The following is a 26,158-nucleotide window of genomic DNA, read 5'->3' as shown; positions in this document are numbered from 1 at the left end:
TGATAATATGGGACGAGGCCAGCATGACGAAGCGACAAACGGTTGAGGCATTGGACAATAGCATGCGCGACATCATGGGAATACACGACCGACCCTTTGGAGGAAAGACTGTTGTTTTTGGTGGGGACTTTAGGCAGGTTCTTCCGGTTGTCAGAAGGGGTCATGGGGCCAGATAATTGATGCAACCCTTCGAAGTTCTCATCTGTGGAAAGGTATGCGGCAGCTTCGGCTCATCACCAACATGAGGGCTCATAATGATACGTGGTTTGCTGATTATTTGCTAAGGGTCGGCAATGGCATTGAGGATGTCGACCTTCAAGGCAACATAGTACTCCCTGAAGATATTTGTCTGCCATCTACAAGCGAGGTTGAGGACCTAGAGAAGCTTATTGAACACATATTTCCGAGTCTAGACGATAACATGGCTGATTTGAATTACATGACATGTCGAGCAATACTTTCGACAACAAATGACAATGTAGACAAGATAAACATCCGCATGATAGAGCGTTTTCATGGAGATGAAGTGATCTATCATAGCTTTGACAGTGCGGAGGATGACCCATATGGCTACTATGCTCAGGAGTTTTTGAATGGATTGACTCCTAATGGTCTTCCTCCGCATGCTCTCAAGCTAAAGCTGAACTGCCCTGTCATACTTCTACGGAACATTGATCCAGCTAATGGACTGTGTAATGGCACTAGGCTTGTTGTTAGAGGTTTTGAGAGGAACACCATTGATGCAGAAATCGTAGTTGGACAACACGCTGGCAGGAGGGTCTTCCTTCCTCGAATCCCTCTCTGCCCATCTGAAAATGACATGTTTCCGTTCAAGTTTAAGAGGAAGCAATTTCCAATAAGGCTTAGCTTTGCTATGACCATTAACAAGGCTCAAGGGTAGACCATCCCGATTGTTGGTGTCTACCTACCCAATCCCGTGTTCTCACATGGTCAGCTCTATGTTGCTTTGTCTCGAGCCACCGCGAAGAGAAACATAAAGATACTCATTCAGAAGGAGAAACCGAAGGAGAAGGCCAATAAGCAAAAGGAAAATCCAAAGAAGCGGAAAAGAACGATCGTGTGTTTGCTAACCTCGATGAAGAACATCGTCTACAAGGAAGTCCTTACAGGCTGAACACATGTTGTAATTCATTTTTTTACTACTATCTGATATTCCGTTATTGTACTACGTGGAGGTATACTCGAGAAACTTGAGCTGCGCACTTCAGTTCAATAATCAGCCGTCGTATTGGCACCATTATCGATGTTATGGTTTTCTACTATTGTTGTTATTATGGAAAAATATCCATGCTGATAGGAGCGTAGTTTTTTGTGTGTAGTTATATTATCTAGATCTAATGATTGGCCTGCTAAATACTTTGGACATGCCATGAACTTGTAGAATTAAGGAAAATTAGCATACACGTTTTTTTTTATTATGGTAAGTTTATGGTATAGTTGACTGAAAATTTATTGACATTCTTAGTATCTATCTACTATTCTGATACATCTCTACTCCTAATGGAGCAGTTGGTAGGATTGCGTCCACGGTTTATTTTCGTCTGGTTATATTTCGTCTGGTTTATTTTCGTCCGGTTTATTTTCGTCTCATATCCCACCACCATATCTCCTCACATTGATTTTTTTACCCTCACAATAAAAACTTTCCTAACTTTTCCAAAGTTTCCTAACTAGACACGTTATAAACGGGCATGTACCGATAGCACGTTATCAATTAATAAAATTTTGTTTTATGACAATCAATTCCAAATCCTAATTTTCCTAATGCATCGATCTTTGCCTTTTTTAAGTAGTTATCTCTACTCCTAATGGAGCAGTTGGTAGGATTGCGTCCACGGTTTATTTTCGTCTGGTTATATTTCGTCTGGTTTATTTTCGTCCGGTTTATTTTCGTCTCATATCCCACCACCATATCTCCTCACATTGATTTTTTTACCCTCACAATAAAAACTTTCCTAACTTTTCCAAAGTTTCCTAACTAGACACGTTATAAACGGGCATGTACCGATAGCACGTTATCAATTAATAAAATTTTGTTTTATGACAATCAATTCCAAATCCTAATTTTCCTAATGCATCGATCTTTGCCTTTTTTAAGTAGTTATTTTGATAGGGAGGGTTTAGCCACGAAAATCATCCCTCCATCGTCGGCTGCATCCCTCACCCACGTCGCTGTTGCAGGATCTTCATCCGTCATACTGAGCAATTGGGGCGGCGATGCGGGCGAGCTTCACGATAGTGGGGAGGACCAGGCCGCGGTGAAGGCAGGTCATGCGCTCCTCACGCTCCACGAACGGAACTTGCGCACGGAGGCGGTAGCGCGGGGTGGCAGCCGGCAATGAGGCGGCCGCGCTACGTGACGAGCTACGGGTCCCCCTTTGTGATGTTTTGGCATCGCTCCTTCATCGCACATCCTCAGGTTCCTCTTGCCCTTCCCTTCCTCTGTCCTCCTCTCCCATCTCTATGCTTTCACGTGCATCCAGTTTTGATTCCTCGTGTGATATATACCAAACATAGGTACGTCAATTCACTTCCTTCCCTTCCCTTCGTCCCTTGGTCCCACGCTCGTGGCGCTGAAGTGGTGGCAACAGGCGATGGCGGTGGTGTCGCTGATGGCGGCGAGGACAGCATGTGGCAGCTCCCGAAGCATGAACACGACCGCACCTCGGGCCTACCGTCTGCCAAGATATGGGTGAGTTCTCGTGCTGCCAACCATAAACCCTCATGTCCTACAAATTCCTCAAACCCTACCGTCTTGATCCCGTCCATGCTCTGACCCAAAGGACGATGTAGCTCTGGCCGATTGACAATGGAGGTTTGGGATCCTTCCTCTCAGCACCCACTCCTGGAAGAATCAGCGGTGCGCCACGCCGATTGAACCCCGTCGAGATCACTCGCCAAGATTGCTATTCTGAAGTTTATTGTAAAGAAAGTGAAGAGTGAGACAGGATCCGTTTATTTTCAACCGGTTTATTTTCAACCGGTTTATTTCCATCAAATTACCCCCACCCCCACGCCCACCCACCGAAACGCGCCCAGCGAACCGGGGAGAGATCCATTGATTTGGCTAAGGTAGGAAAGAATCTATTATTTATTTGCTAAAGCAAATTGCATTAATGGGAGAGATCCGTTGATTTGGCTAAGGTAGGAAAGAATCTATTATTTGTTTGCTAAAGCAAATTGCATTAATGAAAGAGATCCGTTGATTTGGCTAAGATAGGAAAGAATCTATTATTTGTTTTCTAAAGAAAATTGCATTAATGAGAGAGATTTGTTGATTTGGCTAAGATAGGCGGTTTTGAGTAAAGTTATCTTTACTGTAGACATATAATGACAATTAATCAAGTATCAACATCATTGCATGCTTATTGTGTGGAATGTGTGTCCCAATGTTGACAGAAGGTATAAAAAGATTGTCTTGGAATTATTATTGTCTTGGGAAGATATTGCCCTGAATTCTCATTTCTCATCAGAAATTTAGTATCCATTTTCGTTGATCTTATTTGCAACATGTACAAGTCAGTAATAATCTAAGGGGGTGCCCTACCGGAGAAGATTATGATAGTTGGACAAGAAACTTGGTACTGTCGTGTAAGGTAAAGGTAGGAGAAATAGGAGATAAAAGCATGCATGGTGGGAGAAGGAAGTCGAATGTCGCGTGGTAGCTTAGACATGGAGTGTGGAAGAAAGACAATGACGAGATGTATGTATCTACTAGATCATGACCATGAGATATCATCCCATAGAAATGACCTTTGACTCTCATGTCACATGAATTTTCTCTTTGTATATATATATTTGTTAATCCGTGGCAACGCACGGACACTTAGCTAGTCAAAACTAAAAGATTCAGATTAGTTTGAAATATAAGACCAACACACGCATAATGGAAGCTTGTGCAACTTTTGAAATTATATTTTGCATATGTACTTTAAATGAATAATAAAATGGGTGTAATGCGTACTTTCGATGAAGTTTAAATGTCCGTTCGACACTGATTGTGACAATGCACATGTCTGTGGTCTTAAGTGTGTAATATGGCATGACGCTATATTACTTTTATGGTCACACAGCTTTACTAATTATTTAACAATTCAATTCGATTTACATATTATTATTTTCCATTATTTCAATTAACTTTATAATGCCCGTGCGGATCTGAAAGAGTTCTAAACTTAAAATTTGTACAAGGCTGGTTGAGGATGGACCTGGTTATTTCCGTTTCAGTGAGCAAGCATCGTTTCACGTATGTCTGGTCCGCGAGAACTTGTGTTAGGCTGATATCGAGCATTGTGTGTTATGGTGCCTTAGCGGGACAGCAAGGATTCCATGGAGATGGCTGGTTGGTCTAATGGGTGGTCGACTTATAGTTGTACCCAGCCAAGACGATTTGCTGTGCTCGCATGAAATAATTTAATGTGAATCAAAATGTGTATCCATTTCTAGATGCCATGTAATACTATGATTCTATTTTTATCTTCTTATGAGAGCACGCAATAGATAATTCTTTTTATTACATCCGTACGAATTATCATGGCAAGTTTCTTTCTATTACTTATGGGTATTTTTCTATCACACTATATATAGAGCTCCAAGTCCATGCTAATAATCAAACCGTACCAACATGAATATATAAAGGAAATTACTATACATATATAACTCCTAAAATATAAGCGTGGAGGACTTTTGATATATTCATGTAGGGACATTCATTAGTATGCTAATGCTTAGTGACATGGCTGTTTGTGACAGGGTTGTCATGTGGTAGTGGCCATTGTGCCCAGATGTGTTTCTGTAACATGATACTGCATCCTGCAAAATTGTGTACTTTAACATTGGGCAGATTGTTCACAATTCAACATTGAGGTGAATTTAGCTGAAAACTTTATTCATGTGGACCGGCAGTGATTTTTTACATCCTACTCGGATAAAAAATCTGGTATAACCATATCTGTACTACTGCATTTGTATTACTAATGAGATGTGTTCCAAATTTTTCTTCTGTTCTTAGACTACATTTGTATATGCCTATCATGATGTGATGACTTAACATTTCAACCCATCTTCATAATTTGAACAGACGGTTTCATCAATAGTAGCTGAAGAATTTGGTGTGAAACTCAGAGCAGAAGTATGATATAAAACATAACCTCAAACCAAAATGATTTGAGGATGAAACAAACCCCGGATGATATAAGATTTCATTAGAGATTAATATTTTTTCCTACTATTTAGCCTACATGTTATATTTTAATGGCATGTTTAAAACATAACCTCAAACCAAAATTAGAAATAACTTAATTTTACAAAATGTAGTCTATTAATAAAAATCCAAAATATAAGATGCCAATATCCATATATAATATCCGTAAACAAATAATATATTTCGGCATACTTTGTATTGATTACGGCAGGTGATCATATCCGGTGCTTACATAATGGCATGTTTGGTGTTTTTCATTCTAATATACTACTGGGTTCATCACGCCAAATCAATACAAAGATTCCATTTAATATTTTGTGATTGTGATCAACTGAGTTGATGCATTTTCCGATTCTGTAGTTATTGTTTCCTTATAAACATCTATAAAATGCTACACCCTTTAATCAGCCAATCCCAAACCAGAACGATCGAAAACCCTTGCCACTACAGCTTACTTTGACATGTCGTCATCCAACAACATCGATGGGGCTGATGATAATCATCAAGAAGAAGAAGACACGAGGGAGCTGCACCCTGATGATCTTGGTCAGCTGGAACACGATGAGGAAGAACTGAGCCCTAATGGGAATGTTGGAGGAGGATCTGCACCGAGATGTAAGAAACTAAAGATGCATGAACATAACCTGCCTGTTCAATTCCCATCAATGCTTTCGACGAACCATTTTGATAACCTAATCCGACGTCGCGAGGTACAACACATCCCTCGTGCACATGTCCCCTCAGGCTGGGATATCCAGCGTGACATGGGGTCAAGTGCAATGAGGAATGACGGTTGGGGTACCAACCACTACGAGATGCTGCAGGCACAAAAGCATACTAGCATGATGGTGCAGGTTTTGATTGACCACATAAATCATTTAACGAAGGTGGTAGAGAAGCATATTAAAGCATGTGACAATAAGCCACCACCAGCTGATAAGGACGAAGCATAAGGAGATCTACAATTATTTTGAGATGATAGGGTTTTTTTTCATCCCGTGTAACCGTTCGGACTTGAACAATAATAAAGTTTGGTTTTCATTTGATTTATGCATGCTACCTGTTTGCTAAATATGCTCAATGACAAACTGATTTTCCCATCTTATTTATTTCCCTAATTACACTGCAATTTCTTAAACTAATTGTACACGATGATAGCGTGACCAAAAAAACAACTTAGTATTACAAATTAAGTTCACACCCTAATTCTTAGCAGAAAGTCCTCATTGCAGGCATGCACACGATCTCTCCCATTTCTCACGTTCTGCATACTATGGTCTGTCGCTGCCGTAAAGGTGGCTCCTGGTGCCGCCACGCCTTTTGTCTCCTACGCCAAACCACTACGATCCTACTAATCCGTGCTCTACTATTGTGTCTCATTTGTACGTATGTGTGTCATTAAGACGGTCGTGATGAAAAAGAATAAACAATATTCTCCCATAGTGCAATTATATTATTTGGTATAGATGATTATCGTAAAATTATTTGTTAGGCATGATATTTGTGAAAACGGAAAAATTGTCTATTGTCCCGTAGGTAGGCACGTGCATTTACCTATACCAAAATTTTATATATCATCAAGGTAATGGAAAATTAAATTATAATATAAGTAATTATTATATTAATGTGAATATCAGAAATGTAAATAAATATGAATATAATAGAAAGTATGATTTTCAAAGGCAAGTGATAAATCAGATGCGTTTTCATAGGCACGCGATCATAATGTGAATCAAAATGAAGATCAGAGGAAGATATTTATATGTACGTTTCCTCGATTAATAATCAATATTTAATAGGTTGCTGAATTTCTGCATATCATCAAGGTAATGGAACATTAAAATATAATATAATTAATTATTATATTGATGTGAATATCAGAAAGGTAAATAAATATTCATATAATAGAAAGTATGTTTTTCATAGGCAAGTGATAAATCAGTTGCGTTTTCATAGGCACGTGATCATAATGTGAATCAAAATGAAGATCATTCACCGATTTTTTTTGTATGTTTCCTTGATTAATAATCAATATTTAATATGTTGTCGAATATTACTTATCTGAATATATATTTGTCACCCAAGGGCTTAGGCAGCCAAAAACAAATTTTCATCACTATTTCATTTTCCCGCCGCCCACTATGCTTATATAAATAATCCCCGCTGGCCACAAATTTACTACATTGTAACTAGCATCACCTCCACGACGACCATGGTGATCTCATGCGGATCTATCTCTACTCCTAATGTCTGAGTTGGTAGGATTGCGTCCACGGCTTATTTTCGTCCCACCATTTTAGTCCGGTTTTTTTCCGTCTGGTTTTATTTCGTCCCTCCCCACCCCACGCACGCTCCTCCAGAAAAAACTCGAGTGACGCCATATGCCCTATCCCTAACCCGCTCTTGTCTCCCTCGGACGCAGCCGGCCGCCGAATTGAATCCCGCCCGCGGGCTCATCTGCCTCGCCATGGCCGATGAACGCGTCGGCTGCGGCCGCGTCCCTCTCCCAACGGCGGCGTTGAAGGAGGGAGCAGCTGGCGCTGGCCAAGCTGCCGATCGATGGACGCGCCGGGCGTCACTCCTCGGGTCCAGCCCCTCCCGCTCCCTGCATCTCTCCCTGTCTCCTCCATGAGCTGCACGGTGCGCATCCCTCCTCCCCGCATGCTTCTCCTCTCCCTCCCCAAATCGCCATGAATCTCGCGCTGTTGGAGCCCCTCCCCTCCTTCCCCGATCCGCCGTGGATCTTGTGCTGCTAGAGTTGCTCCTCTCCCTTCCCTGGCTGCCATGGATCTCGCAGCCGCCGCCGCCGCCGCCGCATGAAGCCCCACATCCCCAAGCTCGACGGGCTTGGCAGCCGACAACGGGCAAACCCAACACACGTCTCACAATCCCCAAGCCCTATCTTCTCCTTCCCCCTCACGGCTACACTGATGCGGTCTCCTTTTGTAGGAAGTACGTACATGCATCCTTGTGAGGAAGATTGATCGGGATGGAGAAATCAGGCGACGCGGAACCACACCAAGCTTCAATACTATCGCCTCGTGTGTTGCCTGCTCCACCTCCTTACGGATATGCTGCTTCTTATCATGTCCCAGCCGCTGGTGTCCACACTGTCCCTTGACTCTATCTAAAGCGAGGCAGACCTTGGCTACAAGCCTCGGTCCAGCGCACGAGTGTTCGTCCTGATTCTTCTAACTGACGAAGCTTTTGTCGATCTTACTATTTTCAGGTGCTACCAATCCAAGTGTTCATCCATTCTGGTCTATTTCTTTGGATAATTTATGGAGGCCGTGGTTCTGGTATTTGTATGTATTCGCAAATTGTTCACAAGGCCTGGTTAGTATCTTGGACTGCAAAAGCACATCTCTTAGTTCTTTAATATGCAATTACTTAGATTTTATTGTCCTAAATGTATGTATCCTTATTGCCATGGTTTGTTACTTATGGTTGTTGTCAAAGGAGGAAATAATAGGGAGGATTGGAGATGCACTGGGCATGCCATGGCAACGAAACAAAAGCTTATTACTTCAATTCAATTATGCAAGCTGAAGAAGGTACAAACTATTAACTCCAATCTTCTAATGCTTCCTTTCTTTTTTTTAATGTGGTTTGGCTCGACAAACAATATTTTCTTTGTGGCATACTGCACTAGCTCTAATTTGAGTACTTCAATTCAACTTAAAGTAGCTTATTTGCCCTCCTATGATTAGTGTGCAATGATATGTACTGTCCTCAAGTACACTGTCGTTTTTTTGCAAGCGATTTGAAGCTAGCGTGCTGTATTTTTGCAGGTGATTGCTTTAATCCAATTTTGCAAGCAATCTGAAGCCAACAAGCTGAGTTTCTTGCCAAAGTGGCGGCGGTTAGAGATCAATAATACATGTGGTGTAAAGTATAAATTATTTAAGTAAGATTTGATTTTCCCCACACAAAAAAGGAAGACTTGACTTGATGCCTCCATATGCTACCCTGTTAAGCCCAACATTGACCAGATGCCATCGACCGTGGCTTCTCCACATATCCGGATTGTGCTCATCCGCCCCGCCGTTCCCCATCCCTTGTATCACTGGCGTTAGTGTGGCCCGATTGCCGGCGTACGGCTAGGCAAGTGCCATTGTTCATGCGGTTGGTGTTATTATTCACTACAGGAATCGATACCCTGGCATATTATTTTGCTTAGTTGCACATTGCGTTTGCGTATTTGTCTTATCCCTCTCACGTTGATGTTTCATACCATGGTAGTTGTTTATTGTTGTAATATTACGACATTGATAGGATAAGAAAAAGTGTCTGCTTGTTAAGAAAGTTCAGAGACAAATTACGCATTGTTGGGCCCAAATTATGTCATGGTTTATGTGCATGCCATCAATTCTTCATGTAGCTCACTACCTGATTCAGTCTTGAGAATAACAATTGTAGATAGTCTCATTGAAAATGACTTCTGTATGTCTTGCATATAGAGTCGTACATTGAAAATGTCCTCTTTAGGTCCAGCTTCTCCACATTATGTGTTGTGTCATGCGAGGTAAGTAGATACTACCTACTGCAGACAAATTCCATTTGCATTAGGAGGGGAGTGGAGAAGCCGGAGGGGATGAGGTGCCATCGGCATGGGTGCTTGACGGTGTGCCGTAGACCAGGCGGAGGATCTCCTGGTGGAGCTTGGCAGAAGGGAGGCGCTTGGAGGAGGAGACGCCATGGAGCCTGTGCCTGCTGCTGGTGGGACTCTGTGCGGACGTGTGTTGGGAGGAGCTGTGCATGACACCCAAACATGGCACCAAGGCCTTCCGTGTCCGCACCGAGGTAAGCAATGACTTGTTTCACTGCCAACCCGCTACAAGTGTACAAGGCCTTCCGCATTCAAGCTGAGAGGGCAAGAAAATTCAATTGTTAACAGGAACATAAAAGTGGCTCATCTTCTTTGAGAGAATCATAGAAGTACACAATGATTGGCTGAAGCGTTGGACTGCTAAAGTTCTAGGAAAGATAGAAATCCACCTTTTTGCGTATTTATTTTGCTGTTGTTGGAGATGAGCTTACGAGTAGAAAGATTAAAGATCTGGTAACTGTCCTTAATGCTTCAGCTGGACGTTTTTTATCTCCGCTTTTGGGGCTGCCTTTATGTCAGTCATGGAGGGAGCTGGAGCAAATTTGTGATTTCTTGTGGCCACTTTTCTCTGAAAAGTGCAGGTTGCCTGGTGATCTAAAATTGTGGATCGGAAATGTTCTTCACCAATGCCCATCCCAGTTGCTGACAATTTTGTTTGCACGCTCAGGTAAGTGTTTTTTTGTGGTGATTTACTAAACATGCTTTGGGTCATGACCCCCTTTGACGTAGACGTATGTCTCCTCTACACATTATTGTCAGGTTGCGAAATAGCAAGTAAGGAACTACAGAAAGTGGATTGCTAAGTTTGCCAAGCATATTGATCAATGTATCTATGTCTAAATTTATTATTTCGTGGCAGCGCAAGGAAATTTCTCCTTTGTGTCCTCTGAAATCTTGCGTAAATTTGTTGTGACTCATCATTGAAAGCAGTTAGAGATGATCTAGAAATACTAAAATAAATTAAACCAAAGGTGTGCCCTGAAACTTGTGCATTATTTTTTTAATCTTTTTGATTGATTTCTTTGGGAAGTTAGTCAAACTTTGTGAGTGTGGAAGGAAGGGGGCAACTGTTTCGGACACTTATTAAACGTCTTAGAGCTCATTTCATCATCTTTGTTTTTCTAACACTTAATAATGAGCTCACAGATGATAGAAGCAGAAAAAAAAAATACTTGGCCAAATATCATTTAACCAGATATTGTACATCGTAGAATCAGTAGTCTATCTAACTTCATTCTTGTTAGAACCTGCATAAGATTTTGTATGTGATGCTTTTGTTTATTCAATCAAGTGAAATAAGGGCTACAACAAGAGATCACCATTAGATTATCATGAACCAGCAAAATGGGTATAAGAAGCTATATTCAAGAAAAGATATTTTGCTCATTCTTTACCCAGAGCAAATATAAAGTCGCATACGAACATCTGAAACTAAGAAGTCAACAAATAGATCAGTATATTCCATGTTAAGTGTACAACTCACAAATAGACATTTCCAGTGAGAAAATATTAACTATTTCTAAAATGTCGTGACAAGTTGTTTTTTTTGTAGAATTTTATGCTCTTGCTGTTATCTTAGCCTCACAGGATTGTATATTTTGATGGAATATAGTAAGATTTTCTTATAATCACGAGTTCTTTTATAATTGGATGATGATACCATCTAGCGCATCAATTAAAAATTACCCATATTAATACCTCGAACAGGGATGCATGTATTTGATCTTTCCTGCTGAGATTCAGTGTTTCCTATCGGAGGTCTGAATTTGCATATGTGGGGCCTCTCAGTTAGATTGTAAGTATACTAACCATTCTGTAACTGAGGTTGTGCCATATATCTAGAACTGTAGAATATCTTCCACATATGTTCATTCAGGGACCTTAGAAATTCACTATTGAGGGTTCATTGCCAAGAAGGCAACTCATCTCTTCGGCATTGAATTTATTTGGAGTGTTGCAATTATCGCAATGCTCAGTGACAACTACCAGGGTCATGAAGAAGGTAAGTCATCTCGCATGCATCAAATTTAATTGGAATTGTGCAACTTCAGATTTGCAGTAATTATGATTAAGCACTCTATCTATATAGTTCAAAACTTAGCTATGTATATCGCAAGGGTAACCAATTAAGTTGGTAAACTTTCATGTATTTTGCAGTCCTAGCTCAACAATGGCTCCGTGAGCTCTAACAGGTGTGGTGGGCTGCCAACGACCTACACATAGTATTTCTTAAATCGGCTGCAATCACTAGATTCTCGTCACTAACTCTGTGAACTGGTAGAAAGTGGTCACGTTGGGAAAGGAGTAAACGGAATGCTACTAAAATAGTGGGCCTTTGGGCAACACCTAAAGCATTGCAATAAGCTTCTGATAAGAATTTCGTACAAGAATAGGTGCTTGTAAATATGTTGAATTGTTCATGGTGGAGTTGTTGTACAGTCTCCCAACAGCCATGATTTACAAGGCTCAAGGGACTATATAAAGGCCAAACACTTGGAATTCAAACAAGCTAGGTTCAAAATGGTAACTTTGAGTTATTATTTATGTTGTTTGGCTGGCTTATTTGATGCCGAAGTTGTATGAGGATACGTGTGTTTTAAAATTTTGCTATTGGATTTCACTTTTTTTCTTTATCTCTGTCAATTCTCCTTTTGAGAGCATAATTACTATAATTTGTCTATGGACCAAAGGGTTCGATCAGCATGTGTCAGATTGGTTTTGGGAAGGCAAGCATACAAGTCGCTCGGCAAAACAAATTTGTTGTGTAGATATTGATGTACTACAGATCCATTCCTGTATTTTACTAATATGCATAGTTGGTTATTAGTACTTGTGATACGTGAGGCGTAATGTAAGGTGAAGTGAAACATGGTGGACATGGCTTCATGACGGCGCTCGCGGAGAAGATGTCAGGGGCGGTAGGGGACATGTTATAGAAGATGTTGGTGGAAGTAGCGGCAGAAATGGCCAAATGCGGTCCCTCGATGCCAACGAGAATGAGGCAAAAATGGGGTTCCTCGGCGCTAGCGAGAAGGAGGCTGATGGGTTCCGTGGAGCAATATAATGCGGCGGCAATAGCGTATCAAGGTCCATTTCCAGCCGGAGAAGAACTGACGAATGTTATATGTGTGATTCATACATTCGTTGGTTTGAAGTGGATTTCAACTATTTTTAGTCTATTACTAGCTATATCTTTTTCTATACATATAAAATTTGGCATGTATTATGTTTACCAATGCAACCATTAATGTTTCTAATAGCCCGTGGCAACGCACGGGCATTTTACTAGTCACATCTAAGAGGGTGGTGGCACCGCCGCCAGCTCCTGTCATCAGTCAACTCATCTCTCCTCGGATAAACAGGCAAGATAGAATAAACTTTTAGTATGTCTATTTGCCATCACTATATAACTGGTTTTTTGCATTAAATAATCACCATTGTTTTTGCCGCTTGTTCTTATTTCTTAATAGATTTAGTACATGGGATACACTAGAACATAGTAATAGGCGTGGGAATCAAATCATCTATTGTCAGCTTGTTTATATCTTGCATATTAGTTAAAAACAGAAGGACAGTGAGTCTGAATTACATAATCTTATTTTTTCCATCATGTACAAACCAGATGTAGCAAGCACTAACTTAATCACCTGAGTATATTACTATTTGATTAGCATTCATTTATATATTTTTTGTAAGCTAATAGATTGATGTCTTGCTGTAACCATTGGGTAGTGCATGTTTTCAAAACCATTTTTATCCCATATGCAATACATCTTTTTGCAAGAAGAAAACAAATAAGCAGAACATGAATAATATGTACAAATTTGTCAGGATTAATGTTGGGCCACTAGAATGTTATGCTCCTTGACTGCTAAATTTTATGCTCCCCTTGGAAAACAGTTTTACCTGATCCAACATGTTTCTTTATACGCACAGGAACATGCATTTTCGGAACGTCCAAATGGAACACATATATCATAATTGCTGGATTATTCAAGCTAGGGTCATGTGGAAGGGTCACATCAAAGAGAATGGCATGGGAAACTTGTACCTTCAGTGCATACTACTCGATCGGCATGTAAGAATGCTTTTTAGCCCACATTTTTTTAATACAATTTTGATAAACATGTTTTTTGCTCATTGTTGTTATGTTCCATGAAAATATATTAGGGAACAAAGATGGAAGCGATTGCATACAACAGCCAGGCAATCCGTTTCAACAGGGTGCTAGAAACCGGTAGGACATATGATTTCAATTACGTCGGGTTCAACCCCACCGAAATGCCAGCTGGACATTTCTGGTACCTAGCCATGGACTTTGTCACCACACTAAGTTCTACGACAGAGGTTACGATGTCGGCGCACCAGATAACGTCGACAATTTGCCCACCGTGCTTCCCACAGTTTGGAGAAATCTTTCAGCAACGGGACAAAACCATCACGGGTGCATAAATTAGTTAGTTGTTTTTGCATATTACTGCGTACAACTCAGAATCTCATTATGATTTCATATTTTCAGATGTGGTTGCTATCCTTGCCTACGTTGGTCAGATAGAATTTAAGTGGGATTCAATATATAGGCGCCGCGTCCCTTCCCTCGAGATTGGCCTCATGAACTTTCAGTAAGCGCCAATTATAATATGAGATTACCATATGCTTCTTTTTGTAATTCTATTGTTGCAATGATAGTCACTTTTGTTTTTGTTTGTAGCCGGCAGATAATTTTCTTACGTGTACGTGAAGAGCACGTTGGGTCTCAGTTCTTGCATTTGCAATGCACTGATAATTTGTTCGAGAAGTTTGCTGTAACTTACATACAGGTAAATCAGAGGCAGCGTTGCTTGCAAACTATGAGGGAGAGCACATTCTTCTTCTCTCCCAATATTAATGATGATCATCATTATCTACAAGGTAGGGGCTGCGTTAAATTTCAAATTTGTTTTCAATATGTTTTTTATGTAAAAGTACGTCACTACTATATAACACTGATTGTAGATATCCATGAAGCCAGCCTGACGACACTTGATGAAACACGTGCGTACGTCAATCGTGTTGTTCAAGATAGTAACAATGGGCGTCGGAAGTATCACAGCCGAAATTAGAGCATCCTTGATGGTTTCGGACGACTGAATATGCATATCCAACACAGGCATTATCCTGGGATAACAACACGCGCATCCACGCATCCGCCCGAGTCCTCTGGTCCATGTTCTCCCTCACTTATCCCTCCTCAATTTATGCCATGTCGATCCTAACATGATGGTGCGCGCATGGCGTGTATGTAAGGATTATGTTCCAGTTTTAATATATATCAAATAATATTTGCTTCCTTTCTTCCTCTACGACTTTTATTGTTCTCAAGACTATGGTCATTATAAACTCTTACTTGATCTTAAGAGATGTGCGCGAATAAAAGGCCAATGTGAAATGTTTCATGCACTATTATATTGTGACAAGACTCACTACTGCTGTATTTTATAGATCAAGTAAACTATATACATGATTTGCGGGAATGTTTCTTTATATAAGGCGCACTTTGTGTATCTCTAGGGCTTAACTATATGTGTCTTAGTTATTCCACATTGATATGAGGGAATCAAACATAAAACTAAAGAAAAAAGCTACCCACACCAATTACGTGTGATTTATATGTGCAATACTACTTAGAGTACATCTAGACGTGCTACAGCAAAAACGTATTTTATAACTCAATTTTTTCTCTACATGGAGATATACCCGTGCGTTAATAATATGAAACAATACATGTAAAAGAAGTGGGTTGTAGTTGCATAATTCAATTAAGGGTAAAGATATATATTTTTCCACATGGTAAAGATATAGGTGTTGAACCACTAAAAATATATATATAGTCATGTCTAGGGTTATATCGTCATGCCTATAGTTTTTGTTATGACAACTTATTTTTATGGAAGGATATGGGCCACCTGATGAGGACATGACAACGATTAATTAAAGTCATTTCCTTCTAATACGATGTAGTATCCAATCTAACGGTGTGGCCTACCATACGTTGAATTGGTTTCCCAGTTTGGCCATTAATTTTCCCTTAGACGGATTTGCTTATAAGGGAAGTTAAATCCTCCTTGGTCCGATATGGAAAGGGAGACGTATATAATAGAATTATAATCGGCGTTTATTTATTTGCCTATTGTAGTATGGAATAAAAATAAATGCTTGTCCGTTAATCAGCAAGGTTTTGTAATGGATACATGCACGGATGGAATGATATGGGCACCTTCCAATCCATACAATATTATAATGCCTCACCGACGTGTTGGAAGGACAATTCCCCTCCGACTATCATATATATGGCCCTTCTGTGAGTCCACCATAATCTAATGCCACCTCGCTCGCTCATCCTGGTGCTAAGACGACTTTCTGCCCGCGGTAATGGCTGCAATGCCGATTTTTTATGGAGTGGACGACGCAGTCGAGTACATATACAACTACGTCATGGTGTCATCAGTCGAGGAGGAATTAGAGTATGTTCTGCCAGCCCTAAACTTCATCTATATACTTTAATTGCAATTGTTAGCTGCAGATCACTGCCATGATAGTTTTTATTATTGTATTTTTATTTTAAACCTGAGTAAAAACCAGTTCTTTCACCGACGATTAGTTAGCTGCAGATCACTGACGATTAGTTGGCCACGTTCATAATTTCTTGCATGCATTTACTTGTTAGGATCATGCTATCAATTCTAAATGCATAAGGTTCTTAAAATCTATAGTAGTGATTGCAAAAAAATGGCCATGTGCTAATATTATCCTTTTACATTACCCCATGATAATACCATCCATACCACGTTATTTTAAACCACCATGTTTTTATGAACGGTAGTATATTGCAACGGGTCCTCGTGTATGATACATGTGCCATCTACAGATTTGTTCATAACTGTCAGAATAGCTTTGGTTATCTCAATGAATAGTACTTCTCTCCTGAAATAACGCTACAATTCCAATTAGAATATACATACATTGCAGACCTTACTAAAGTTTGGAAAAAATGTACTATTGTTTGCACACACATTGAAGTATTACATTATTTTGATACCCTTACTTTTCTAACAGCTTTGCTATCATGGTGTTTTGTTTGCAGCACAATATGGATAAGGAGCCCTCGTCCATTCGTGATCGAGCTAAGCCTACGGACTATCCAAGACACTATGCGAGTTGATACATGGGTCAATCCGAACTGCTTTGATCTTGCAGTGCGTAAACTTACTAGCGACGCGATACAGAGGAATGCAGGAACAGACTTTGTTGGCTCCACACATATGTTTGATTTGCGATTCCATCGCCTAGCACGGGTGCTGATTCAGACTGGCTTAGGCCAAGCTGAACGCACCAACTTGTTGATTAACAATGTCATTGTATGGCCTTTGCCGAAATACGATGTGCTCATGACCCCGTCCATTGTAAGGATTTTCATTCTTAACATTTGGTTTGTATACTTTCTGTTCACCATTAACTTTGTATACCTATTGCGGTACCTATTGCCGTTGTATTTGGTGGATTCCTCCTATGGCCTCATTGTAGTTAATATTGAAAATAGGAGGACTCTCCTGATTGATCATTCCAATGAGTCATTCTTAGGCTCAGAGGACTTTCATGACAAGGAACTTAAGAAGGAAGCACGTATAGTTTTGCAAGAATTTGGTAGTGTGTTGCAACAGTGGAGGCCTGGTTTGAATCCCCATCTCGTGGATTGGCCACAAGATCACACATTTATTACAGCCCCGCTGTAATTGTTTAAATTGATCGTGCATATTATAGCCAGAGTGTTAGGTTCTAATATATGTAGACTTTTGGTTACAGCCTAGACTCTGGATTGAAAGTCCTACAGGAGATGTCTTACCAAGATGATACTGGCGGGCATAACATTTCCAGGACTTCGGTACGAGCATATATAACAAGTTTAATGGAATCCAGAGCTTTGTTAATTATAAATTTATGTTCTTCATATCACGTATGTCTGTTTTGCAATTAATTTTTCAACAAGTTAATAATTTTTTGTTTTTGTTTTCTAGGATTCAATGCAGCTCAGAAAGCAGTTGCTGGTTCAGATGCTGATGATCAAAGGCAATGAAGCATATGGAAACATCCCAGCTGAAATTACAGCGTCCTTGAGGTTTTTGGCCGAATGACAATGGACTGATGCATAGTCAAATTTCGCAAATACAATAAGCTAATAGAACTTTGGTAGGGATCAAATATAGATTTATCCTTTTGGCAATATGAATAATGTATTGGATTATATAAATATTCAGGGAATAAAGGATTTGATGGATCCCTCTAGCTTCCTGTTCGCTTCAATGTTGTCTGCCTGTTTTGGTTCTATCTATTAATTTTGAATTCTATGTATATTTTGTACTATAATACCCGTGCGGTCAGGAGCAGGTTTGTTGCTCCAGGTGAACCGGAGGCATTCTGTAGTAGGGCTTGACGCTAGATGAGATGAGTCGCCATGGTTTCATGGTTTCCTAAACTAGGCAAATGCATGTGTGTGCACATGATATTTACATCCTTCGGTGGCAGCATTGTTCCTCCAAATGTTTCTGCACCTACTGTCATTTTCCTCTAAGAGGTACAAAGCGGAAATCGTCACATCTCTCAATGCCCGCATGAAGCTCAAAACCCCCTATCACTTCCTCTCCCTCGCCCGCTGCTTTGACCTCTGCCACGCTAGGAATTAGGGATGAGCAGGTAAACTGCAAGGAATTTGGGGATCTCTATGTGGCAGAACATAGATTTTTGGTGCCTTTTTGTTGCAAATATTTATAGCTTTCTAGGCAGGCCAAAAGTTCTCAGAATTCTTCGATATTATGTTCTTGTTTGTTGTCTTAGGGTCACACCAGATGCTGATTTATAGCAGTGAATGTAAGTTGTATTACAAGTATAGTACGTTTATATATATATATATATATATATATATATATATATATATATATATATATATATATATATATATATATATATATATATGCTGCATCGAGATCCTAATTGCCGTGAATTTAACTTTGCTGTAGCTAAACTTGGCATGCAAGCAATGAAAAGATTTTTATTTAATTTATACTGGTATATATGGTAGAACTATATTCTTCTTAGTAACTTATGATTTTTTTACATATTTTCTAATTTTTAACAGGTGTGCATTTGATGCAAAAAGGAAATAGATTTGCACGATCCCCAATGGTATATATATGGTAGAATACAATGGTATACATGGTAGAAAACAATGGTATATATGGTAGAACTATAATCAGCCATGATTTGCTACCCAGTTATTCCCCGCGAGGCCTACCTATATATGTTATTCTCCTCTGCCATCTGTCCTCCCTCTCCTTGCTCTTCGTTCGGCCATCACAACAATTGAAAATATATCTGTTTATATTTTTGCTGCAACCACATCCTAATTGCCAAGACACCTCGGTGAACGATCACTCACGCGTATCGATCAGCGATGGAGCCCATCATTGGAAACAATGCGCCGGCGATCCAGGTTGTGGCAGCACGCACTTACCAGTGCATTTCTGTGCCCAGGCCCCTGGATGCCGCTGCCCCCGACCCCAATGAGGCTACCCTCCAGCTCCACGATGCTGTGGCCGACCCCGAGGAGGATTTGCCCGTGCCCCTGCATCTTCTGCCCCCACCAAGGCATTTTGTGGAAGATGCACTTGAATATATATTCGGCTTTATGAACGGCGTTCATGATGAGCAGACACTAGAGTAAGTTATGGTATTGTAGGTTTATTTTATCGAAAGAAATCTCATTAGAACTAGGTCGTACACAGCAGACTCTGTTTCATATAGGTGTATGATATTGCTTGATTTGTTTTTCTTTAGATTAAATCTTACTTTTTGAGTGCATCAGTAGAAAAGAAATTATGTTAAATGATTTGGCAGTATTTCCGTTGCACATCAACCGTGTGTAATGAATAACAATCTGCTAAAATTATTTGCAGTACAAATGTTGAAAAGCTTAATGTCCTTACTATATTGTACAACAATTTAATATTGTTTTTGAACAGCCAACAAACTTGGTATAATGGGTGTTACCTAAATTTTCATACTCTTAATTTCTAACAAATTATTTTTTTTCTTACAAAGAAATTTTTATTGAATTTTAGCTTTTGCTAGCAGGTGCTGCAAAATTTTTCATGCTCTATAGTTTATCAAAATTGTAGGTTCTGCTCATAGCTGTTAGATTATCTAGAAAATGTTACCATATGAACAATTTATGTTTTAAAGTACCACTCATAGTGCTAACCATTTTTATGTGTTTTTACGTGCAGCTCAATCTGGATAAGAAGCAATACACCGTACTGGATTGAAATCAGCCTCAGAAAGCTGAAGGACACACTATTTCATACTTCAGCAAGCCTACATACCGAATGCTTCAATCTCGCTGTTCGTAAACTTGCGAGCGCTGAACTAGAGAGGCATGCAGGCACCAACATGGTTGGAGGAAAACATTATTTTGACTTGCAGTTTCATGCTCAATCACGAGCTCTAAGGTATTCCTGGATGCCGCAAGGGCAACGCACCTCGACGCTGATCAACAATGCTGTTCTACAGCCCTTTCCTAGATATGATGTGTTCAACTCCACAATTGTAAGAGTTTTTTATTCCTAATTTATTTTTCCTTTCCTGATATCATTTAACCTGTGTTGACCTTCTGTAGTATCTACTTCCGTTGTCTATCCCGGACTCCTCGTATGGTCTACTTGTGGTAAATCGGATGAGGAAAAGGGTTATCGTATATAATCTATCACTAGACGTACGACAAGTGGGAAATAGCACTCACAACAAAGAGATGATGAAGGAGATCACTATTTTGAAGCAAGAACTCAATGAAGTGTTGCAGGCTAGGGTCCTTGGATGGAACACCGAGCTCATGGATTGGCGACAAGACAACATGTCTTTCAATTTTCGGCGGTAATTTAATAAATTTTTCAGATGAATAAGATGCAGTATGTAGAACACTCAAGTTTTTATTCTGTTTGTCACAGCAAAGACTCGGGTTTCTTAGTTCTATAGGAGATGGCCCAACAGCTAGGTTCTTTGCGTAGCATGACCTGGATGAACACTACAGTAATTATCTTTACGACGAGTTTTAATGTGCCATTTATAATCCAACCACTTCAGCGTTTGATGGTGAATTTGTTTCATTGATTCTAGGATCCAATTATGCTGAGGAGCCAACTGGTAGTCCAGATGCTTATGGTGAAAGACAATCTAGCTGCTGGAAACATCCCTCAGGAGATTACGGCGGCCTTGAGGGTTTTGAACAACTAAATATGCTTCTATGCATGCAGAGCTGTCAGGATTACTTCAATCAGCTTGTCATGTTTGGTTATGGATGAAAACTACCAAAAACAATTGGGTTTAGAATAGTTAAGAACTAATTGTAGTTTTGGTACTACTACAAGTTGGTTTTGCTGTTATATTTGTTGACTGCTGTAGTTGGCTATATACATGGCGTAATAATCTATTTGAATGCCAGTGCTGATCCGATGATCAGATGACATTATCTGAAATATTTATATAGTTTCAAAAGTGATTTATGGTGGCATCCACTAGCTATGTTGGTTGTTTGTTTATATTACATTCTATCTAAATTTTACGGTTCTAGACCAGACCAATTTGGACCATACATGTCACGTGGCTAGGGTAGGGGGGAACCGTTAGAGGAGCTGTGAATGGGAGCTAGAGCAAGTCCAACAACTCCTACAAACTATCTCCCCTAAATCTAAGCATAGGGGATTCCCCTAGAAAGGTTCTCCCTAGTATCTTGTTTAACTCCAACAGCATACCTAAATGTCAACTCCTATATTTCAATCTCTCACATTCTATCTAAATTTTACGGTTTTAGACCAGACCAGTTTGGACCGTAAATGGTGCTCCAGTTGAACCAGAGTACTTTTGTGTTGTACCATGGCAGGTTCACAACATACTCAAAGTAGAACAGGAGATGTTTTCTAAGACATTGCGTGCCTCGCATCATATACTACCTCGTATAGTATAACTCCATCCATACACGCACTGTTATACTATACGAGGTTTTCTTCATCGGTGATAATCACATTCCAGCTAGAGAATACTCGACAAACATATGACGTTCATATGGCACGTACCTTGCATATATTCTTTATTTTTTAAGTTGTCCTTGATCTTCCTCTGTAGTTGTTACATTATATTCCAGGACTCTAATAGACGCTGCTTATATTTTTTGTGATCCTGAATATAGAAACAAAAATGAGAGATGGATATCCCAGCTTATTGATCAGTACGTACAGTAAAAGAAACAAAACCACTTTAATATTAGATATGTTAGTGTGGACGCCGTGAATTTTCTATTGCGATACAACAAAGCAGCTAGCACAAAGTAGTGAGCCACCAACAAAGCAGGAAATATTGAGCAACTAATAACAGCAAGGAATGAACAACTTAATATCAGCATCATCAATAGCAGATTATGGTGTGGTAGAAGGGGGGTGAAAGGTGTTGGCTCCTTGCAGTTGCCTGTTATCAGTTGCTGCTGTATCGGAGAGGAGGAGGATTAGCCACTAGAGAGGAGGAGGATGAGGATCTTGCTAGCGAGGAGGGGAGGAGGATCTGTTTGTCTTACACAATTTGTGCAAATATCATCAAGCCTAACAAATGTGAGACCCTTCACAATATCATAGGCCCCCATACATATACAATCCCAGGAGTGCATATCCGGTGCAGTGATTGATAGACATAAATAATAGTACAGGAAGCTACTACTACTAAGCTACTATACTAATCAATTCAAATTTTGTTCAACTTGCTACCGTATTGTCGTTTAGATGATGTACCTGGCTGGCCAAATTCGCTGGAGTTTGCTCTGTCTCAGATAGGCTGCAGCAGTTCCATGTCCCCAAATGACCCACGCTCCCTTGCAAATGATCGATGATGCATTAGGTGCATCTGTGTTTTGATTGTGCATACAACAAAATCATATGGCTGTTAATTGCCATATTTCAGAACAAAACATTTAAGATTATTTGTTTGATAATTTAACTTTTTACACGTTGAACTGATTAACTACACATAAGTTAAATAGAAAGTTCATGTTTACCTTTTCAAACTGAACAATAATAAAAATAGAATCAATATTTAAACATACATATAAGATATTTCGTTTTTATATGGCATGCATAATTATAGTAAGTTATGATTCCTGGCAAATTAATTAATACAACAAATTAATATTTTAGTAAGTTATGATTTCTGACATCTTTTCTAATTTATTATGAGGTATGTGTATGATGAAAAAAGGAAATATATCTGCACCATACATAATTATACATGGTAGAACTGGAAAGATATCTGCTTCCCAGCCTTCCCCTTTTGCCCTACCTATATATGTTAAACTCCTCTGCCATCCCTCACACCCCTCCTTACTTTCCCTTCGCCCATCACATATAGAAAAGCATCAAAATACCCAGACTTGGAGGACAAATTCCGGAGGTGTACCTGCTGTAAGCAAGGAGCACCAAGAAGGCATCGTCCTCTAGGTATGAAAATTTCTGGATCTATCTATTCTGTAAAAGTTTAATAGTTATTAGATTAGGATCATGCTTGGTGAGGCATACCATCAAATTGCAAAGAAAGAACACCATTGTAGATAGTGCCAGGTTATAAAATTATCATAGGCAATACAATTGATTTTAGATCTAATAAAAGCAGTCCAATTAGGTGGGCTACAACTGAATACAAACATTTCTTTCAGATATTATAGGCTAACAGCCTATTCTGACCATAGTTGACTGCCTAAGTTTTTAATGAAATCTCATAAATATATTTGAGCCAGAAAAACTAACATTAAACCAAGAAGCATCAGCTTGTATATTCTTATAGTAGATTTAAACATTCGATAAGATCCAAGCCGTGACAATTCAATAAGTTAACTTTATGATGTGTTGCTACGGGCAACAAGAATCAGATAATCCATCAACCTACATTGTTCAATCAGTTAACTGATCATATAATAGAAGGCCAGCTTAATATACCTTCGCGGCACCAGTGCTGCTCAGAATGATGTTGAAGCTAGCAGCCCTTCCCCCTATCCAGTCCTTGCTGGAAGGACATTCAACAGTCTTCTGGGTTGCTGTAAATTTAAAGTTCAGCCACACATAAGCATACAATAGTCAAATATATAATATAAAATGTTAAAGAAAAAACCCAGTGTAATGCATTACCAGTCATGGCATGAACTGTTGTCATCAAACCCTCAACGATGCCAAACCTGTCATTGATAACCTAAAAGAAACAAATTATTAGTATACAATTCCCAGTATTGGCGGTTGGTTTGAGCTGCACAAAACTTCAATGATAAGCACCTTAGCAAGAGGAGCAAGGCAGTTAGTGCTGCAGCTAGTGTTGGAGACAATGTCGATGTCAGATTTGTATTCCTTCTCATTGACACCACAGACAAACATGGGAGCATCCTTGCTGGGAGCAGAAATGATGACCTTATTGGCACCACCCTGAAAGTGGTGACACAGAAAACTAATTTAGTAAATTATACACAAGAAATATTCAGGTACCATTAAAAGGAAAGTGTGAAAGAATGTACCTATATGTGAGCTGCAGCCTTGTCCTTGTCAGTGAAAACAACAATAGCAACCTCCTTCTCACTGATGAGAAGGGTCTTGGAGTCCTTCACCTTAACTCAATGGTGCTTCCGCTGTCCGTTGACAGTGTCATACTTGAAAATGTAGGTCTGCCAGTTACAAGCACATAATTCAGAACCATAATATGAGACAATTAGTAGCGCTATGCTTTAATTAAGTACTAACTGGCATGGAGCCTGCATGTGTTTTATTTAGTAAGATAATACAGAATACTACCAGGTGTACATATATTATAAATACCACAATGGAACAATAGTCACTGCGTGGAACAAATAGATTCCTCAAACCTGGAACTACCTAACTGATGATACAGACAGACATGTAGAGACATTCACTAGATTCATATACATCGCTATTTAATTGTGCTTATGATTGTGTAGCAAAGCATCAGCGTGTAAGTAGAAGATCAAATCCATTCATGTTTAGCACATATCCAAGCTCGTAATCCAGTGAATATAAACGGGTGTCCCATGCACTAGTCCAAAACGACCCTACCATACGTGTCCGTAGATCTCATAAGCTAGGAGAATCGAGAACGATACCATGTAGTCAGTGCTCATGAAGGGGTCGTTGACGGCGACCAGCCCGACATCGGGGCTCTGGAGAGCAACCCTGGCCACAAGCCTGCCGATCCGGACGAAACCTGCAGGGCAAAGATAACATGCATCCAGTGGCGGAGCATGACAAGCAATTAAGGGGGGGGGGGGCAATGTTGTAAGTCAAAGCAAAATATGCATGAAAACAGATGTGAATCGTACAAAATTACATGGTAATCAAGCACATCTTGCTCCTTCCATTCTCTGGCAGTCAGGCTCATCAATTGTTGGTTGCCGACTCATCGTATTCCATGCATATGCAGTAGCAAGTAGACGGTAAATCTTAGTGATGGCAGAAGATGCAACAAGTAACAAGCAGGAAGCTACTCGTACATATATCGATCAAGCTGCTTGTACTAGCTACCTAAGTTTGTACGAAAAATTAATCAAGCTGCTTGTGCTAGCTAGCTATAGATTGAATGGGAGTCATCCACCGATGGCTGGGGTAAAACACTTAATACATATACCTCATATATACAAATAGTAACACAAGTGCAGTTTGAAATGGGGGGTCACGACCCCGTTTTGCGTCCATAAGGCTCCGCCAGTGCATGCATCCATCAGAAAACGAACCCACGGAAGCAGCCAACAGTAAACAATCCAACTCAGGTTTCGGATCCAGTGAATATAAACGGGTGTCTCATGCACGGATCCAAAACGACCCTACCATACGTGCCCGTAGATCTCATAAGCTAAGAGATTCGAGAACGGTACCATGTAGTCGGTGGTGATGAAGGGGTCGTTGACGGTGACGAGCTCGACATCGTGGCTCTAGAGCGCAACCCTGGCCACAGGCCTGCCGATCCCGCCGAAGCCTGGGGCGCAAAGCAAAAATGCATCCATCAGAAAACGAACCCACGGAAGCAGCCAACAGTCAAACAAATCCAACTCAGGGTTCGGATCGGCGTACCTAACCATATGCTATGGCAGATCGAGGCACCCCTCTTCCGATCTGCGCAAGGAACTCGCCGGAGATTAGTACATGCTCTCCGAACGGCGACCAGATCCAGCACCCGCGCCCGGTCGATGTTGCTCGATGTGT

The 26,158-nt window shown here is 40.1% G+C and overlaps 1 long non-coding RNA gene and 1 pseudogene across 1 annotated transcript; one reads left to right on the top strand and one right to left on the bottom strand.

The window, feature by feature from the left end:
* Positions 1 to 9,801: 9,801 nt before the first annotated feature.
* Positions 9,802 to 25,485, bottom strand: LOC123161356 (glyceraldehyde-3-phosphate dehydrogenase 2, cytosolic-like; annotated as a pseudogene).
* On the top strand, positions 11,372 to 12,502 carry LOC123161358 (uncharacterized). Its single transcript, XR_006480683.1, has 3 exons — positions 11,372 to 11,444; positions 11,541 to 11,835; positions 11,991 to 12,502. It is a non-coding gene; the product is annotated as an uncharacterized lncRNA (long non-coding RNA).
* Positions 25,486 to 26,158: the final 673 nt, after the last annotated feature.

The sequence above is a fragment of the Triticum aestivum genome, chromosome 7B (assembly GCF_018294505.1).
Source record: "Triticum aestivum cultivar Chinese Spring chromosome 7B, IWGSC CS RefSeq v2.1, whole genome shotgun sequence".
In the NCBI taxonomy this organism is placed as follows: Eukaryota; Viridiplantae; Streptophyta; class Magnoliopsida; order Poales; family Poaceae; genus Triticum; species Triticum aestivum.
Note: the sequence above shows the minus strand (reverse complement) of the source record. Positions and strands in the feature narration are given on the sequence as shown.